Source organism: Thamnophis elegans, chromosome 12 (assembly GCF_009769535.1).
Source record: "Thamnophis elegans isolate rThaEle1 chromosome 12, rThaEle1.pri, whole genome shotgun sequence".
NCBI lineage: Eukaryota > Metazoa > Chordata > Lepidosauria > Squamata > Colubridae > Thamnophis > Thamnophis elegans.
In genome coordinates, this window is record NC_045552.1 from 30605906 (window position 1) to 30613145 (window position 7240).

The following is a 7240-nucleotide window of genomic DNA, read 5'->3' on the forward strand; positions in this document are numbered from 1 at the left end:
TGAGTTTGTCAAAAACATTCATGCTAAACAAATCTTACCGTGTTTTTTGACAAAGAGACTAAATTAGTGAACCAGTGAAATGCCATGGACATAGTATATCTGGACATCAGTAAAGCATTTGACCAAATACATGAAAAACTACTACTTGCTAAGATAGAAAAGCGTGGGATAGACTGCATAACCACCAAATGGATGTGTAAATTGGTTGACCAACTACACTCAATGCGTTGTCCTCAATGGAACTACCAGTACATCTACATGAAGCTGTGGGGTTCTGTCTTAGACCCGGTACCCTTCAACATTTTCATAAACCATTTGGATGAAGGGATAGAAGGGGAACTCATTAAATTTGCAAATGACAACAAGCTAGGTGGAAAACGGACACTTTAGAAGATAAGCTCAAGATCCAGAAGGATCTGGACAATCTTGAACAGACTTGAACACTGGACCCTATCCAACAAAATGCAATTCAGTGATGTGAAAAGAAAGGTTTTACACAGGCAAGAAAAATCAAATGCACAAGTACAGAATAGGTTGTACCTGGTAATTGTCAGATGGGTCTTGGAGTCCTAGCAGACAACCATTTAAATATAACTTAACAGTGTGCTGCAGCTGCCAAAAAAGCCAACACAGTCCTACGCTGCATTAACAGAGGAATAGAATCAAGATCACATGAATTTCGATTTTCGATTTCGATTTTATTGTATTTCTATGCCACCCTATTCCCAGAGGGACTCAGGGCGGCTCACAAACCAAGTCGGGGGGGGGGGGATACAAACAGGAAAAAAAAGACACGGACAAAACAATACCACAATTTAAAAACAATCAACAGCCACACCATTCGAGCGGGGACAAAAACTCATCAGCCCCAGGCCTGTCGGAACAGCCAGGTTTTAAGGGCTTTGCGGAAAGCCTGGAGGGTGGTGAGGGTCCGAATCTCCACGGGGAGCTCGTTCCAGAGGGCCGGAGCAGCCACAGAGAAGGCCCTCCTCTTGGTGGTAGCCAATCGGCATTGGCCAGTGGATGGAATTCGGAGGAGGCCTAATCTGTGGGATCTAATCGGTCTGTTGGAGGTAATTGGCAGCAGGCGGTCTCTCGAGTACCCAGGTCCAATACCATGAAGGGCTTTATAAGTGACGACTAGCACCTTGAAGCGTATCCGAAGACCAATAGGCAGCCAGTGCAGCTCACGGAAGATAGGTGTGACGTGGGTGTACCGAGGTGCACCCACAATCGCTCGCGCGGCTGCGTTCTGGATAAGCTGAAGTCTCCGAATGCTCTTCAAGGGCTGCCCCATGTAGAGCACGTTGCAGAGCACGTTGAAGTGTTAGTACTGTTTTATAAGGCCTTGGTAAGGCCACACTTGGAATATTGCATCTGGTTTTGGTCACCACCAGATGTAAAAAGGATGTTGAGACTCTAAAAAGTGCAGAGAAGAGCAACAAAGAGGATTAGGGGTCTGGTGGCTAAAACATATGAAGAACAGTTGCGGGAATTGAGTATGTTTAGTCTAATGAAAGGGATTACAGCTGTTTGCAAGGAGTATAAATTCTTCCATTCCCCATTATCCAGTCAGAGCTGAAGAAGCTTCTTGGATGAGAAGCAAAACGTCTTCAAAGAAAAAACAGAAAGTCCACTTGCCTCTGGCACCTTTGGGATTACGGATAACCTAATCAAATTAGAATAGGGGTGGAAGTGACCTTTGAGGTCTTCTAGTCCAACCACATGCTCAAGCAGGAGACCCTATGCCATTTCAGAGAAGTGACTGTCCAGTTTCTTCTTAAAAGCCTCCGGTGATGGAGCACCCACAACTTCTGGAGGCAAACTGTTCCACTGGTTAATTGTCCTCGCTGTTAGGAAGTTTCTCCTTAATTCCAGGTTGCTTCTCTCCTTGATTAGTTTCCAGCCATTGTTTCTTGTCCTGGTGATTTGGAAAATAAGTTGACCCCCTTCTCTTTGGGGCATCCACTCAAATATTGGAATGCTGCTATTATATCCTCGTCCCCCAGTCCTTCTTTTCTCTAGACTAGTCAAATCCAAATCTTGCAACAGTTATTTTAGTCTTTAATCATCTTTGTTACTCTTCCTTGTACTTTTTCCAAAGTCTCAACATCTTTTTGGTAACGTGGTGACCAAAACTGCATGTAGTATTTCAAGTGTGGCTTTACTAAGGCTTTATAAAGTGGTACAAATACTTCACATGATTTTGATTCTGTGCCTCTGTTTGTACTACCAAGGATTGTATTAGCTTTTTTGGCTATTGGCTCATATTCAAGGATCATCCATTAGGGCTCCAAAGTCTCTCTGTTTTTGAGCCAGGTCTCACCTAATCTGTACCTTTGATTTTTCCTGCCTAAATGTAAAACTTTCCTTTTCTCCACATTAAAATTCATTTTGTTGGATAGGGTCCATTGTTCAAGTTTGTCAATATCTTTTTGGATCCTGAGCTTGTCTTGGGTATTGGCTATTCCTGCCAGCTTAGTATTGTAGAAAGTCAGCACCTACTACCCCCAGAAGAATGTAATATTTTGGGAAATATTAAAAAGACAAAATATTATATTTCTCCAAAGGACAAATGGAGAAACATGCTCTCAAAGACAGAAAGCAGACTCAGTCTTTCTTAATAGCCCATTTGCCTTTCTCCTGGCTTGGAACTGAACCAGATGGATTTTTCTTCCAGCAGTGTCATCTGCAAATTTGATGAGTTCCCCTTGTATTCCCCAATCTAAATCATTTATGAAGCTATTTAACATATTGAAGAGTACAGGCCCTCTTTTTAGAGACACAGAAAGCATTTGATAATGTAAATTGGCAATGTATGATATTGCAATTAAAATAAATGGAATTTGGTGAAAAATTAATATGATCAAGGCAATATTTACTAAACAGATTGTAAAAGTGAGTATAAATGGGGACATAACAGAGAATGTTAACATCAAAAAAGGCACTAGATAGGGATGTCCATTGTGTCCTTTGTTATTTATTTTGCCATTTGAAGTGCTAAATAGAAATATTAGGCACAACACAGAAATAAAAGGGATGGAGATAAAAAAAGAGAAATGCAAACTACAAGCATTTGCAGATGACCTGATATTCATCATAGAGGAACCACAAGAACTGGACCCAAATTGATGAGGAAAATAGACGACTATGGGGATTAAAAGTAAGTAAAGAGAAAAGTAACATTTTAGTCAAAAACTTCACAGATAAACAGAAAAAAGATTTAATGGAGAAGACAGATATTCAGATAGGGAAGAAAGTAAAATATTTGTGTATTGATTTAGCAGTGAGATGTGCAACTATAAAAGAAGATAATTATGTTAAATTGATACAGCAAATTAAACATAAAGTGGAAAAATGGAAAAACTTACAGCTATTACTAATAGGAAGAATAATAACATTAAAATGAATATTTTACAATTAATATAACTGTTCCAAAAAGTTCCAATTGTGGGAAGTTATCATCCAGCCCTCTCCCAGAAAAATGAAATATCTGAGGAAATATTGAAAAGGCAAAATATTTCTCTGGATATGAAAAGAAAGAAACATGTTTTAAAAGACAGAATAGTTGCCTGTAGCTTCCTGCCCACCCCACTGTTAATGGGCCATTAAGATGCTAGTTTTTTTTGCAACTGGAGCAAATGAATTTTGGCAAGAAATTCATTCAAACTATACGAATGATATACCAGAAACAAGCAGCAAAGATAATGGTAAATGGAGAACTAACAGATCCGATTGAAATAAAGAGAGGCACAAGACAAGGCTGCCCACTATCACCACTACTCTTTGTCCTAACACTAGAGGTCTTAAACAGAAAGATCAGAGAAGAAGAAGAAATAAGAGGAATGAAAATTAAGAGAGAAGAGTATAAATTGCAAGCGTTCGCAGACGACTTAGTTTTTATTCTTGAAGATCCATTAGAAACAGCATCCAAATTGCTGGAAAGAATAGAGGAATATGGAGAAGTAGCAGGCTTGAAAATAAACAAAGATAAAACAAAGATCATGACAAAGAATATCCCAGCAACACAAAAGGAAGAGTTGTCAGAAATGTTGCAGATTCAAAACACAAGTAAGGTTAAATATTTGGGGATATATTTATCACCTAGATGTAGCACTCTTAAAGAGGATAACTATACCAGATTAAAACGACAAATAGCAATTGACTTGGAGAAATGGGAAAATTTGCATTTATCAATGATGGGAAGAATCTCTACAATTAAAATGAACATTCTACCTAGAATTCTATATCTGTTTCAGACAACCCCAATCAGATTGGGTAAGGATTTTTTTCAAGATTTAAATAAAATAGTTTTGAAATTTATTTGGCAAGGGAAAAAAGCTAGAATAAAACTTAAATTACTACAAGATGTTAGATCGAGAGGAGGATTTGGGTTACCTGATTGGGAGCTATACTATCAGGCAACAAACTTGATGTGGATTAAGGAATGGATATTATTAAAAAACTCTAGATTATTGAATGTAAAAGGTCATGACTTGCTGTTGGGATGGCATGCTTTCCTATGGTATAAGGGTACTAAATCACATGGTTACTTTAGAAGACATATAAGGGAGGCGTTGTTGTTAAATTGGGAAAAAGTTAAAAGACTTCATTATTTAAAAATTCCAGTCTGGATATCAACAATTGAAGCATTTTCATATCCGATAATATATAAAAAGAAACAGTCAGTTAGATATACAGAATTATTGAATACAGAGGGTGAGCTCAAATCTAGTCAAGAGTTGAAACAAGAAGGGATGGAAATGAACTGGTATTCATATGTACAGATACAATCTAGATATAATGAAGATAGAAAAACTAAAGGTCTTTATAATAAAATGACTGAGTTAGACAAAATTCTAACAGGTACTGATGAAAAAGTAATTAAAAAACTATATGGATATTTATTGGAGTTTAAATTGCATGAAGAACAAGTTAAAGAAACTATGATAGCTTGGGGAAAAAACTTTAGGTATGGGATTGATTTAGAGAATTGGCAGAAATTGTGGTCTCAAAATTACAAAATGACAATGTCTACTGCATATAGAGAAAACTTGTGTAAGATGTTTTACAGGTGGCACCTACCCCCGACCAGAATCGCAAGAATGTTCAAGAATAAATCAGAAAAATGTTGGAAATGTCACCAGACACCTGGCTCATACTACCACATGTGGTGGGCTTGCACTGAAGCTAAAAGATACTGGACTAAAATCCACGTGTGGTTGGAGAAAATGACACACAAACAAATAGACTTTAAACCAGAGGTCTTTTTATTGGGGATCATACCAGAAACCTATAACAAAGACTTAAAATATCTGATTGTAAATGTGCTAACAGCAGCCAGAATTGTTTTTGCAAAAAACTGGAAAAACGAAACAATACCAAAACAGGAAGAAGTTATCCGAAAAATAATGGACTGTGCTGAAATGAGTAAATTGACATTTGAAATTAGAGAGCAAGAGGATGAACAATTTTATAAGATATGGGATTTGTTTTATCAGTGGCTAGGGGAAAAAAAAACTTTGGAAATGAAAAATGATATACTTATGCCTTAATTGAAAAAAGTAAATGATGATATAATTATGCTGTGAAATAATCTAATAATGACACAATGAAGTATTAATATAAGGTCTGGGGATATAATGTATAAGGTTAAGAACTTACTATAATGACATGTCGCTGCTGATAAAGCAATTCTAATAGGGGAACAAATGAAAACTGGTATATATAGGCAGCAATGCTTTGTTGAACAATGAAGGAATAAGATCTCTGTTTGAAGGTATGAAATGCAAGGTTAACAACAAATAGAAGTATACTCTCTGGGGGAAAATAATGCTAATGTTAACTAAATATATATCGTAGAATGAAAATAAGGCCTTTAGTTATATTAGATGAAATATCTGAGATGGTAAATATTATTTGAAGATGCAGAGGTTAAAACAACTGTAACCAAACGACATGCTGCATGTGATGATGGGGTTTTTTTTTGTCTTTTTTGTCTTCCCCCTCCCCCCCCCCTTTTTTTTTTTAAACCCTAGGTTATTGTGGTGTTTATTAAATATACAACAGAGAGATACGGGATGTATAAATGTAATAGGGATGCACCTGTGATCAAATGACATATTGTATGTGATGATGGGGTTTTTTCTTTTTCTTTCCCCTTTTTTTTTCCTCTCCTTTTCCCATTGTTTTTTTCTATTGTTATGTGATGTTGTCTATGTAATAAAAAATAAAATTATATATATATATAAAAAAAAAAGAAGCTAGTCCACTTTACATAATAAAGGCTTCTCCACTGCAGCTACAGGGGGGATGGGATTAAAAGCATGATAATATTGGCCCTTTACTCAACTGACCACATGGCATCTGAGAATGGCGCGACGGTGGCGAGAAGCATCTCAGATGGAGCCGGGACACCCGGAAGGCAAGCCGGCACTTCGGCATGCCTTTAAGTGCCGGCTTGCCTTCTGGGTGTCCTGGCTCCATCTGAGATGCTTTTTGCCGCCGTCGCGTTCCACCGCCTTGCCCCCGCCCCCGCCTCCTCTGACAAACAATCCTGATGCCCCGGCCTGCAGCCAACCCAGCACCGAGCCTGGACTCACCGCTCTCCTCCTCCTCCTCCCCGCTCGGTGCTGGGCTTTAAAGGGGTCTCCCCTCCCCAGCCAGCCAGCCCACCCAGCCAATTCCTCCCACCACCACCACTGTGTCCAACAGGCCAGGTGTCTCGCGTTTATGGCGGACATAAATGCGAGACGCCTGGCTTGTTGAAACACAGCGGCGAGAACGTCCCTGCCGCTTCCGTGCTCCGCCGCCTCGCCCCCCTGCCTCCTCCGACCCCACCGCTGTGAAGAAAGAAAAAAAAACACACACACAAACCTCACAATAATTTTTTTTTATTAAATTACAAATTACAAATTAAATTACAATAAATTTGAACCCCCCCCCTCCCTCCATCTGATCCACCTTTTCCAGCTGTGGAAACTCTCTCAACTCTCCCCTTGTCCGCCCAACGTAAGCGTGCTCAACGTAAGCTCATAAGGCATGATTCGCTGCTCCCCGATCAGGAGGCGGGAGAATCAGTGCCTCTTTTGCATGAAAGTGCATCTGAGATGCTTCTCGCCACCGTCGCGCTCCACCGCCTTGCCCCCGCCCCCGCCTCCTCCGACAAACAATCCTGATGCCCCGGCCTGCAGCCAGCCCAGCACCGAGCGGGGACGAGGAGGAGAAGAGCGGTGAGTCC